Here is a 14329-nt window from a genome sequence, read left to right on the forward strand (position 1 = left end):
GAAGTATCCTCAGCACAGTTTAGAAAAATAAAAAGGGTAACTTCGTAGAGCCATCCAGAATATAGAAAATGGGTAATTGCATTAACTATGCAGGAGCCTCTGTGAATTTAATGACTAAATTGATTAAGGGAAAAATGGAGATATAATTCTCTTTTATTTTAATAGAAGAATGGTTTATTGTGATCCATGTTGTAACAAGGCATCAAGGATTTTATTTGGACTTAAAGTGAACTGCAGGACAGGTAAAATGCAACAGAACAGAAGTTACTAATTGAACTTTATTCAATAGATAATTTTAGGAGCTTCTGTTTGTCATCCAGAAGAAGAAGGTGTTTTATGCCCAGGGGTCCAATGTGTATGATTTTCTATTTGGATTGATATGCTTAACTCAATGCACATGTTTTTTCCTGTGATGCATCTGATGGTAATCATATACATGGTAGATCATGCATAAGTGTAAGAAAATAAACAGAACATTTTCCACAAAATGTTATTTTAAGGGCACCATTTACTGTGCAAAGTCAGTTGTAGGCTGGATTGGTTGATGTTCTCTATTTCATCATATCTCTCTCAGTTTACTTAGCCATACTTGAAGGTATTGTGAAGGCATGGGTTGGAATGAGTTGATAGCTCTGTTTGAAGAGTAGTGAGCATGCAGCTTGATGAAGTTCCTCTACTCCCAGTTCTCTCTCTGTCTCCTACTTGCAGTTAAAGATCAAAGCTCTTAGCTACTTCTCCAGGGCCATACCTGTTTGCCTGCTGCCATGCTTCCCACCACACTGGACTTGGACAACATTATAGAACCATCAGGCCCCAATTTCATACTTTCTTTTATAAATTACTTTGGTCATGATGTTTTGTTGTAACAACCGAAAAGTAACCAAGAAACTTGACCTCTGTGTAAGAAGCAAAATGAACAAGCACAAATGGAGGAAATCTTCCTACCTTCCATGCATATAATATGGGAGTTCACATTCTCACTGAGGACCATACGGTCAGGAATCCTCACTTTCATTTAAAAATGGATTCTAGATTATGAGAAAAATCTCTTCCCAGTATGAATTTTTCTGAAATATTTAAGATTTAATTATTTTTTAATTTATTTGTACTGGTGTTTTCCCAGCATATTTGTCCTCGAATCATGTGAGCACAATGCCCTTAAAGGCCAGATGAGGGGCTCATATACACTGGAACTGGAGTTAGAGACAGGAGCTAGCAGTCATCTATGCTGGGAATCAAACACAAGTCCTCTAAAAGAGAATTCAGTCCTCCTAAAAATTAAACCAGAGATTCTCAACCGTGTGTTGTGATGACTTTTGCAAACCTTATCTCGAAAATTATTTACATTATGATTCATATCAGTAACCAAAGTTACAGGTATAAATTAGCAAGGAAAATTATTTTATGGTTGAGGGGTCAGCACAAATGAGGAACTGTAGTAAAGGGTAGCAGCATTCGGAAGGTGAAAACCACTGTACTAAGTCATCTCTCGAGCCTGATTCCTCAAGATTTTAATGCTATGAAAATTAGACAATTTTCCTGTAGAAATAACTGTTTTGTTGTAAATCAATTTGTACGTGTGTGTGTGTGTGTGTGTGTGTGTGTGTGTGTGTGTGTTGATATCTAAGTTGTATTAATTTTAGCTGTTGCCCAAACACTGCAAGTTAGGATAAGTTATTTTTTTCATGTAAATCATGAGACATATTCTATTTTGAAACCTGGACTAAGTTTCTCTGACAAAAATACAAAAATATCAGTTTGACATTTAAATCCTAGCAAAGAGAAACACTCTCAGCAGCTGAAGAACCTAGAATAAGCAGTTGGGGCAGCCTAGGCTGTCACTTCTGCTTCCCTTGGTGTTTTATGTTACGACTTGAATCACTGTGAGAGGGGTACTTCAACCCTGTTGACAGTAATAAGTTGCAACATCTTCAGCCTGCAGGCTGCTGATCTTTAGGGAATACTGTGTGCCAGATCCACTGCCACTGAATCTTGATGGAACCCCATCTTCCAAGATATTTGCACTGTAGATCAGGAGCTTAGGAGGTTTCCCTGGTTTCTGCTGATACCATGCTAAAGCACTGTAAATGCCCCCACTTGCTCGGCACGTGATGGTGACACTGTCTCCCAGAGGTGTAGACAGGGAGGCTGGAGACTGGGTCATCTGGATGTCACATCTGGCACCTAAGAGTGGAAAATTGAAAACAAATTCCCACACAATTAATCATGTTAGATGTGAAGATTTTCCCAGAGATCAGGCAACACTGATCACATTCAGATGAACACATTTCCAAGGCTGTCTTCCTTACCTGTAAGCCAAAGCAGCAGCAACCCCAGGAGCTGAGTGGGGACCCTCATGTCTGTGCTGTGACCTGTGTGAGGCTGACTCCAGCACAGGGTGTGACCTGACTATGAAGAAGTCCTCAGGGCAGTGGGCTGTGCTCTGGGCATATGCAAATCAGCAATGGCTGGGCACGGTCACAGGCCTGGTCAAACCATTAAGTCATTACAGGTCTGTTATCCTCTTATAATAGAGTACAGGTTTATTTGTAGAGAATGTCCTCCTCTTTGAACAACAAAGAACACAGCAGTCTCTGAGTTGCACATCATTTTGATTTCTGTCATGTTCAAAGTACAATTTCCTTGTTATATTTCCCTCTACTCCAGAAGCTTTTAGATGATGTACATTTCTAGAAAGAACATAAATATTTACAAGGTACTTTCATAGGTATTTGTAGATGTTATAATATGAATATATTTAGTCCATATAACATTACTTGTATGCATGTTTTCAGGGTTGAACATTTGACACCGAACAATCAATTGCGTGCTCTTCCCTGGCTAACACCACCTTTCCTGTTTTCAGATTTACTCAGTTTCCTGCAATTCTTTGCTTAGAATTAAGGCATTGTGGACTTGTGCCCATCCAGTTTGGAATGTTCTCCAGTGTCTCTCTGTTCAGCTCACATTTGGGTAGTCATGTTGGTGGGCTTCTATAGGCACAGCTTCTGATATTGCTCAGAGACACAGTCTCATGCAAACTCCCTGATCCTGTGGTTGTTAAAATATCCCCACTCCATTTTGCAAAATGTTCCCTGAGCCTTAGTTATGGGAACATTTTGTAGATGGATCCATGGGGAATGAGCTCCACAATATACATGTAGCTTCTTGCTCACAATGATTCCCAGAAGTGTAATAAGATAATGCTGGGAGACATGGTTACTAAGGAAGGGCAGATTCTCACATAACTAGCCCCCATTCTACCTCAAATTCACTTAACCCAGTGAGTGCCTTCAGGTAACTGCACATATACTCGTCTACTGCAGGAAGGTCAAGACTGAACAATAGCGATTCATTTGCTGGAATACTTTAGAATTTTATAACTCTAAATTTGTGTTCGTTATCTAGGATAGGACATGACAATTAGAAAATGTTAATGCATACTGAGGAAATTTTTTTACTTACACTTAGATACAACTACTGATATCTCCAAGTAAATTAAGATGCCCATTGTATCTGCTAGTGTCCAATGCTAAACTTACTACTTCCTTAATAAAATGGACCACTGTTCAGTCCAATAAAATTCTCAGCTATCCCCAGTTTTTTTTCTGAGCTAGTACATAATTAAGTCAAGTTCACAAACATATTTAACAGGACTGCAAGGCTGAAAGCTGCTTTTATTTCACGGTTAGGAGCTATTGGTTAGGGTTTTATGACAATGACACAGTATTGATCTAAAATTGCAACTGGTGGTATTGTGACTCTTAAGGAACTTCACACAGTACAGACCTTTTCTATACATTATCCTTACTTAAAAATATGCTCTAGGCTGATTAATGGCTCAAGTGAAATGTTGCATATTCAAAAGTTAAACCTGCTGAATTGATATCTCCTGATTTAAGCTGAATCATAATCAGGTCTTCTAGGTAATGTGACACATCAATCAGTTATGTCCTTGGTAAGGGGTGCATACTCAATACTCTGAATAATTCCCAGTGGTAAGGTATGCAAAATATAACACACACACACACACACACACACACACACACACACACACACACACACACACATAATCTGGAAGAAGATAAAGGGACATTTTGACATCCAGTCCTCTGAAATTCTTCTTTAATTAGACAAGATTATGGAATTTACATTCTGTACCACACACTAAAGGATATAAGTCTATGGCATCTGAGGCCTTTCACTTTTTTAATTCATCAAGTTAAAATTACATAATTATCATTTTCATGTTATATGGTGGGATACAATACGGAATGCTCAGATAATAAAGATTTATCAGCATTTTGTGTAAGAAACAGCAAGGGATTCTACATAATTCTTTACCAAGAGAAAAAAAAGTGCTTTCAGACAGCTGCAACATTATCAAAGAAATGCATTAGATTGTTCACGGTACTAAACTTGTGTAAAGAAAAACATGCTCAGATGTTCCCTAAGAATGAACAGTTTATCCCTGTACTTTATCCAACCTTGGTTTCAACAATTCTTGCTCATATAAACCCTCCTCTTTCTCACTAATTAGACTCCCAGAGCTCCACCCAGGGCCTAGCCATGGATCTCTGCATCCAGATCCCTCAGTTGTTGCATGGGGTTTCTTGCACCTGGACAATTAGGGTGTTTGTCCTTCCCATCACCAGAGTAAGTCAGTCCCGGCTGTCTCTCGACCATTGCCAGCAATCTATTGTGGGGGTACCTTTGTGGATATCTGTGGGCCTCTCTAGCACTTTGCTTCTTCCTCTTCTCATGTGGTCTTCATTTACCATGGTCTCCCATTCCTTGTTCTCCCTCTCTGTTCTTGATCTAGCTGGGATCTCCTGAGCCAAACAAATGGAAACACATGAACTACGAACCAATGGCTGAGGGCCCCCCAACTGGATCAGGCCCTCTGAATGGGTGAGACAGTTGATTGGCTTGATCTGTTTGGTAGGCATCCAGGCAGTGGGACCAGGTCCTGTGCTCATTGCATGAGTTGGCTATTTGAAACCTGGGGCTTATGCAGGGTCACTTGGCTCAGACGGGGAGGAGGGGACTGGACCTGCCTGGACTGAGTCTACCAGGTTGATCTCAGTCCTCGAGTCAGGCTTTGCTCTGGAGCAGGTGGGAATGGGGGGGGGTGTTGGGGGAAAGGGGAGGTGGGCGGGGGGGGGCAGGAATAAGGGAATCCGTGGCTGATATGTAGAACTGAATTTTATGGTAAAATAAAATAAAATGAAATAATTAAAAAAATGAACAGTTATCAGGTAACCAGCAGAGGGAGACACAATAAATGCAGAGAAAGGCCAACCAGCCAGGCAGTCTACACACCTGACATTCTGATTACTAAAAGCAAATGAACTCATGGAATACTGGAGAACAGGGGGAGGAAGGATTGTAGGAGCCAGAGAGGGCAAGGACACAAAGAGAACACATCTCAGAGAATCAACTAAGCAGGGCTCATAGGGGCTCAGAGACTAAGCAGCCATTCCAGAGCCTACATGGTTCTGCCAAGCCCTCTAAATACTTGTTGTGTTTGTTTAGATTGAGGTTTCTGTGGGAATCCTAACTGTGGGAGTGGGAGTGTCTCTGACTGTTTTGCCTGGTCCTGGGACCTTCTACCTTCTACTGGGATGCTTGTCTAGCTGGATATAAGGGTTTGTTCCTAGTCTTTTGCAGCTTGCTATGCCATTTTCAGTTGATATCCCTGCGAGGACTACATTTTTCTAAAAGGAAACAAAGGAGCAGTGGATCTAGGAGAGATGGGAAGGGTTAGAGGGGAATGGGAGGAGAGGAAGAAGGGGAAACTGAGATTGGTGTGTGTGGTTGCAGAGATGAATAAATAAAAATAGAAAATAAGACAAATGAACTCAAGCTCATTTGAATAAGATGTTGGAAACTCAGGACAAGAATTTGCAGCTGATGGCTCTGGACCAAAAGTGTTCTCTCAAGTGCCACTCATTCCCACCCACATCAGTTACAATAGCCTTAGCATTCCTTCTACAACAGGATGATGGTGTGTGAGGGCCTCTCAGCAAACAGGACCAACTGAAGGAAAAGTTGAATCACAGTTTATGCCCATCCAACATGCCTCACATTCCCAAAGTTATTCAGCATCAGAACAAGGAACTGATAAATGTGTTCTGGTTAAATTCACCCCTTTACTGTAATGTATTGGCACCACTTGTCTCTAATTTGAGGTTATTTTAATTCATTCAGCAAATATACTAGTATATATTCAGCTGCCTCTTCTTTTCTATTTTCATCTTCTCCAAACTTTCATACTCTTGTGTCTTTTTCAATCTCTCCAGGGCTCTAACCCCTAGTTAAGAGTAAAAATCTTGTGTGGACTCTGTATACACAGATCGTATTTCTATAATTATTGAAGCAAAGATTGTAACATGGAAAGTTAAGTTTTAATGTTTCATCTTCATGATCTCATTTGTTTCAAACCACCTAACAGATATTTGCTCCAATGTTACACTCTCCATTCAAGCTAAAGTCAAAGCACAAAACAATTTGAAATGAGGCAAAGTGATGTAAACCCTTTAGAGCAATAGTGTCCTTTACCTTTAGTTACAAAACACAAGCTCTGTGGTGCTGTTGATTATAAATACAGGTAATCTCCCCCAACATATGTATAATAATTGTTTATGTATCTAAGTTACAAAATTACCAAAGAAAAAAGAAACTAAATGATTTATTGATTCCTGCACAGGTTTTTGTAGTATGCATTCTCTCCAAACCGTATCATGCTGCCTGACTCTGATACTGACATAATCAGGGTAAGACTGCATAGAATTTGCCTAAGTTTGAAGGTCTTTCAAGGGAGGAGAAATACATCCTACTGTTGAGAACTGGATATATGTCAGCTTCATCTGGGTGCTAGTAGGTTGTTAGTTGCGCTTTTTAATGTAGAGTATATGCCTATGGAACATTCAGAAACCATTAAGATCATTTATTTGCTGAAATGTCTGTCTCCAAAGACTGATACTGAAATGTGGCCAGCTTCACAGATGTTCAAGTTCTCAGAAAGACTTACATGGGAAGTATCTTAAATGAGAAGTTAGGTTTTCTGTCCCTATGAAGAGACACCATGGCCACAGCAACTCTTAATTCATTATCATCATGGTGGGAAATTATAGCATGGAGGCAGACATGGTGCTAGAGAAAGAGCTTAATGTTTTACAGAATGATGTGTAGGTAACAAGAAATACTCTGAGACACTAGGCCTAGCTTGTGCATATATTGAGACTTCAGTGCCTACTTCCAGAGTGACAGACCTTTCTCTACCAAGACCATACTCATTCCAACAAATCCATAACTCTTAATAGTGTCACTCTTTTGGGGCCATTTTTTCAAACAACTACATTTCACTCACTAGTCCCTAAATGCTTATAGCCATATCATAATGCAAAAATGAATTCAGTCAAATTCAAAACTCTCTATGTTCTGTAACTGTTTTGAGCCCACAGAGGTTTCCTAGTGAGATATGAGCTTGTTTTAGCCAGCAGGGGTTCATAAGTGGATGGATTATCCTCAACCATGGTTACCAGGTATTTGGAAGAGTCTGCACTTGGCTATGATAGGGGGAGGTCTTTTGCTCCACCCCTTGGTATTCCTTTTTCTAAAAAGCCCTTTAGAAGAGACAGAAGGGCCCAGTAGATTAGGATCCAGGACCTCCAGAGTCTATCCTGTGTTTCTATCTGTCTTTCTCACTCCCCTCAATATTTCCATTTGAATCATTTTTCCATCACTTCTCAAGTGTACCCTGGGGGGAGAAAGGTGGGGATGGGCCTCAAATTTATTTTACATGTCCAAAGTTCAAAGATTCTTCTGAGAGTCATGAACTATTCCCCTATAAAGTCAAAATCAGAAAACAGGATGCATACTTCTAGCACTAATGGTACAAGACATACATTATTATTCCAAGATGTAGGAAAGGGAGGATAGTGAGGAAACACTGAACCAAAGAACACTGGAAGCTAGCTGGGCAAACTCCAAACACTGAATTTCCATGTGTGATTTCAAAGTGCTCTTCAGATCTCCAATTCCTTTCAGCTTTGTTGACTGCAACACACTTATTTCTCTTGGGCTGGTTACATTCCATGTTAGCAGCTCTCCTGGGCAGGTATCCCACAATGCTGGCAACTCCAACATCTTTAAGTCTCCAAGCCAATCCACCCTTTACTTTCACAGGTTCACAAAATGGCCTCTCTAGACACCCATTCAGGAACACCCCTGAAACATAACTAGCTCAGCAGCTTTCCGAAGTCACAGAATGTGATTCCATAACTTATTTCTTCTATCTTTCACCCTAAACCCAGAACCATGTGGCCAATGCTGCTAAGCTTTGCTACTTATGGGGGTCAGAATATGCTCTGCTTCTTGTTCAATTACATCTTCACCAGCTTTCTGGTTTTTGTGGTTTCCTTCATTCCATGAACTGGGCTATCCTGCAACATGCTCTATAGACCAGGTTTGCCTCAAACTCAGATATGTGCCAGTCTCAGCCTTTAGAGTACTGGGATTAAAGATGTTCACCACCACACCTGGCTCTAAGCTTATCTTTAATTCCTTTACACAATTTGAAAACAGCTGGATGGGATCTTACCCTGAGGTCACCACAACCTTTATTTCATTTCTTAATCTCCTTTTCTCCTTGAGGACAGGACTTAGCTCCACTTCAATTACTGGTACTCCCTTTTTTCCTCAAACTTTTCATTGTGTAATTTACCCTGTTCACTTTGCTCCTTTTCTTTATGAAACTTCATTAGAGTTACCACTAATAACCACAGGACAGATTTTGATATTAGGCTGTTTTGAGATTTCATGGGCCAGTGGAATTAATCCAAAGCTCCTCATTTTAGCCTCAGACAGACCCTTCCAGTAAAAGCAAAAGTAGCCACATTGTTCATCAAAATATCATAAGACCCGTCTCTAGGCCACATATTATTTATTAGACTTCTCTGAAACCTCTTGAGCCAGGCACCTCCAGTTTAAATCACACTCAGCACCACCATGTTCTACTAGAATATCACATTAAGCAGCACATGAAGTGTTCAACTCTTTCCTAATCCACAGTCCCAAGGTTCATATTCTTCAACTAAAAGCATGGTCAGTGCTATCACAGTAATACTTAAGTCCCTGATACCAAATTCTGTCTTAGCTAGGGTTTTTGTTACTGTTAGGAAATACCATTACCATGGCCACTCTTATAAAGAAAAATATTAAGTGGGGTGGCTTACAGTTCAGAGATTCAGTCCATTATCTTCATGGCAATATGCAGGCAGACATAGTGCTGAAGAATGAGCTGAGAGTTTTACATCTTGATATGCAGGCAACAGGAAGTAGTCTGAACCATGGAATATGGTTTGAGCGTATATGAAACCCCAATGCTCATTTCCACAGTGACAGCCCTTCCTCCAATAAGGCCACACCTATTCCAACAAAGCCACACCTCCTATTAGTACCAGTCTCTTTCAAGGCTATTTTCTTTCAAACCACCACAGGAAGCATAATCACTTATAATCACAACTCAAAAATTAGAAAAAATATGCAAATTAATAATGTATTAACTATTAATACTCCTTGTTCAAAGATTATAGAAATGGGGAAAATGATAAGCTTTGATTAAAAGATACAGAAAACAGACTTAGGGGAGTGAATAGTATAGTGACAGTGGAAATGAGAAAGAATAAGAGAACAAAGGTTTCTGCTACAAAGTAAGAATAAATAAGGAAAGACACCATAAAAACAAAGAAATACAATGAAGACCTGAGAGGATCTGTTAACTGTTCAATGTTGGTTCTTGGTTTCTTTATGTAGTAACAGCAACGAAGAGGCTGGGTGGAGGAGACTGCTGACTTAGAGTCAACCTGGGCACTAGATTGAAAGCTTATTTTTAAAGTTTTACTTTTTTTTAGTTTCACACATATACACAGCAAAATTTTATCATACCTTCCCTCATTTCTTCCCTCTTTTGATATGCCTATAATACAACCACCCTCCCAAATTTCCTCTCCCCTTTCTCTTATGACCCACTAAGTCCAGTTAGTGTGTCCACATGTGCATGGAGGTGGGGCCATCTGCTGGAACATGAGAATCCTCCCATTCACCATATCCTATAAAAAGAACTGTTCTGCCTTTCCAGCAACTACCACACCAGTACCTGCTCAGTACAGTGTGAGATCCCCAGGATTTTTGACTGCTACGATCTTCTGTAGGCCTTGTGCAGATAACCATGGCTACCATGAGTTCATGATTGTGATGGCCATGTCATGTCTAGAATACAGCACTTCACAGCACTGCTTCCAATTTCTGGCTTTTGCATTTGTTCTGTCCCTACTCTATGACAGTGTCTGAGCCTTGGGGTGGGGGCTTACTTTAGATGCCCCATTTGATCTTAGACCTCCATTTCTTGTTCCTGTCATTCTGACAAATCACATATTTCTCCACCAACTTCTGTCCAAAACAAAAAGGTGCTTCATTGACCAAAGCAGACAAGACACAAACAAACAACAGTTGTATATTTACATGTACATATTCTTTTCCTTATCAGAGATTCTTCACATGTTATGAAATGCTATCACACCATAGAAAGTGTGTTGTATACAGCTGCAGTCCTTCGCTAGAAGCTATTTGGTTCATACCAACTAGGTTTCTTCGTGTCCTATTTCCAAAGTGTGTATTGCATTCATCAATATGGTCTTACTATCAATCCAAGAGCAATAGTAATAGTATTAATTGTTTTGAAGGTCTCCATGTTCATATGATTATACAGTTAACACAGATTCTATAAGGAACATATATAGCAGAGTGAGAAGCTTTGGGATCCATCTGGCACCTTCCATGAAAGAAAACTCAGGAGAACATTTACTCACTCCTAACTTCCTTTGAGGTAAAGAGAAGCAGAAAGCACAAAATTGAAAACTAAGATCAGATCATGTGTTGTTGACTATTCTATATTGGATAACAAACTGGTGTGTGTGTGTGTGTGTGTGTGTGTGTGTGTGTGTGTGTGTGTGTGTGTTTATGAGTGTCTACTCCAGGTAAGACCTCTTCTTGCACTCTCAGAGTTCCCCCCAGTTACCCATGGTTATTTATCTAGGATGGAATCCTCTCAAGATTTCCAAGTTCTATAATTTGCATGTCTGCTGGAGTCACCTGCTTCAGGTCTTTTTAGGCAAGACCTCATTAGACCTCATAGATATAGCCTCTCTGGCATTTACAGAAGACACAATCTCAGAGAAAAAGTTTAGTTCCTTTCACTCTTACAATCTTTCTAACCACACTGCAATCATCCCTGAGCTACAGGATCAGAAATTGTGTTGTAGATGGATCATTTCGGACTGGTTACCACATGATCACCTGATCTCTGTGTTTTGATCATTGGTGGTTTTCTGTAATGATATCTACTTGTTTCAAAGAGAAGTTACATATTATATGGCTTGAGCAGGTTGTATTTATGTATGTAGAAATATAAGGAAAAAATGGTCCATGAATCTGAGAAAGAGCAAGGAGGGAACATGTTGATGTTTGAAGGGAGAAAAAGGAAGTGGTAAAATTAAGTGATTATATTACAATTTCAACACATAAATTTATTGTAAAAAAATCTACACTAATCTTTACACCCTACTCAAAATCAAAGAGATGACAAAAATTACCATTAAAATAGTAAATGAGATCCATATTTCAGTATGAAAAAACTTGTATTGATTGTGAGCCATAATCCCTTTGTCAATCTGTCTCCTTTCTGGGAATCTAAAAATATCAGCTATACTACATGGAGTATCTCAGGGAGGGCTATACAGAGCATGTTCTGTTGGATTGAAATCATAGAGATATTCAGCAGAGACATTCTGTTTTCATTTTTCTTTATGTGACAATTCAGTGCCCAGAAGTCTGTGGAATGAAACAACAAAGCTTAAAGTATGACTTTATTCTTCATTATCTTATCCTTGATACTAAGACTTGAGTGCTAGTTAAATCCAGGATATCATCTGGTTTAAACAGATGATCCACATGGCCTTACATCTTCAGAGCAATTATTCACTCATCCATTCCTCCATCCTAAATGTCTTAGAATGAAGATGCTTTGTAAGCTACAATAACTTACATGTAATTTTCAATAAAAATCATCAACATTTGTCTCACAATAATACATGTCTTTCTGCCCTCTATGATTTCATAGTCTTCAAGTTACAGATGCTACATTCCGTTGTTCAGCTACATAAATTTTGCATTTTTAAGGCCCCCAAATAATGCATTTTCAATAGAAACCTGATATAAATTTCAAGTATTTACCATTTTCCATACCATGGTGTGTGCAATCATAACTCTCCCTTGATTCTGAGCAGCAGCAGCAATGTACAACTCAAAGGCAGCTACATAATCACAAGAGGAAACAATGACATCACACTATGCCATGCTTCTAAAATTACATAGGTTATTCTACAATTGGATATATTATGGCTCTTTAATTAAATGACTTGAAACCATTGTTACCATAAGTAATTTCTACATTATTTTAGCTATTTGTATCCTCACTATATAACAAGCAGTATGTAGTATCTATGAATATGGACTTAATGTGCTTCTAAAATCTCATATACTTTAGTCACTTGTCCACCTGTGTTTAACACATTCCTATTTATTTCATGATGGTATGAATAAGAGTGTATTTTTTACATGTGTCTGACTATATGGACATTATTTATCATTATGTCTCTGACCATCAGAAGAAAAGAATAGCTGGAGTCTTTGCTTTTCAAAGGCATTATTTTTCTAAGCACACTAGTATTTGGCACTGATCACTGATCACTTTTCCCTTAGACTCCAAAACAGATATGACTCAGCCCTATCTTCATTTTGTCCATCTTAACAGTAGGGAGCAGCACTAACACATATCTATCTAATCAGTCAAAACCACCAGCCTTAGAGCTGCAATCACCATAAAAATAGAAAACAAGAAGTGCCCAGGCTCCTGATCAACATGCCACTCTGAAAAATATCCAAATCTCTGCTTAATTCATTGACAGTCCTCATGGTACAGGCCACACTCACCATCATCACACTGAACCTGGTATAACAAGTCCACTGTCTCCAAAGAGGGAACTAAGTCTCTTCCAGAACTCTGTCTCTAGCTACAGTCTTCCCTGGTTCAGTAAGATTCATTTCTATTATAAGTTTATCATAGTCATAGTACCAAACCTTATTGGAGGTAAATGAACTGCCATGAAGTTGTGATTGGATGACTCTGGGGATCACTAGATGACCCAGGAGTTAAACATGTTTGTTTCTCTTTCAGAAGACATCAGTTCAATTGGCAATTTACATGGTGACCCATAATCATTCATAGCTTCAGTTCCAAGGTGGAGTTTTGATGCCCTCTTTTTACTTCCTTGGATACCAAACATTCATGTTATACACATAAATACATGTAGGTGAAAAACACATAATAAAATAAATATATCTAAAAAGGTTGAAAGATTAGATGTCTTTTGCCCTCAGTAAGATGAAATATTATTTTTATTGCCTTTATTGTTATTCTCTCTGTGGTTTCTTGAATATCCAACATTAAATTAACAATTGACATGATGGAGATATCCTTTCTTTATTCATAATGAGGCTTATTGACCAATGTGCTGATTTGTTTGTTTGTATAAAACCAAAGATGCTTCATTCAGTGCCCTTACAAGTAAAATATGAAAACTATCTACACAAAAATAATGGAATATTTCTCATTCTGAAGGAACAAGAATAACACTAGCAACTAACTACCAAACATAAAATATGGAAGACAAGACCATGGGTTATCTTGAAGAAAAAACAACCATTTACCTAGAATTGAGTGCTTTAAAATTCATTTGAATTCAGCAGTTCTGAGGTTAGTATCTCTCAGAATGCTTTATTCACAGTGTATCTAGATTATTTTTTCTAATCACTGATACAGACTTAAAGAAGTATTTTATGGAGGGAGTAACAAGGGAGCCACGCTTAAGGAAGATCTAGAGATACCCAGGATGACTTAAGGGCTCTAGTTAGCTTCAAGGTTTATAAGAACATTTTTGAAGTTTGCTGTAAGATAATGTAAAACTTTTGATCAAACTTAGACATGAATTTCCAGATCAAGGAGCTGTCACTATTTAAAAGTATCAGGTAGTTTATTTGAAAACTGTGCTCAGATATTCCTAGACTATATGATATGTACTAAACAGTAACAGAGCATAGTACATATTGAAATAGTGGTTATTCAGATAAGTGCATCTTCATGAACCCCTAGGCCAGGTTTCTCTTAAATCCGGCATGGACTAAAGTTCAGATCAAATGATAGCTG

General features: G+C 38.8%; 1 long non-coding RNA gene across 1 annotated transcript in view; it reads left to right on the top strand.

Moving 5' to 3' along the window:
- The window catches only part of LOC143272168 (uncharacterized), a 37116-nt gene extending 22995 nt beyond the window's left edge, over positions 1 to 14121 (top strand). Inside the window, exon 4 of the long non-coding RNA XR_013049606.1 lies at positions 13745 to 14121. This is a non-coding gene — a long non-coding RNA (uncharacterized LOC143272168). The remainder of the gene's footprint in view (positions 1 to 13744) is intronic.
- Positions 14122 to 14329: the final 208 nt, after the last annotated feature.

This window comes from Peromyscus maniculatus, chromosome 3 (genome assembly GCF_049852395.1).
Source record: "Peromyscus maniculatus bairdii isolate BWxNUB_F1_BW_parent chromosome 3, HU_Pman_BW_mat_3.1, whole genome shotgun sequence".
Classification (NCBI taxonomy): Eukaryota; Metazoa; Chordata; class Mammalia; order Rodentia; family Cricetidae; genus Peromyscus; species Peromyscus maniculatus.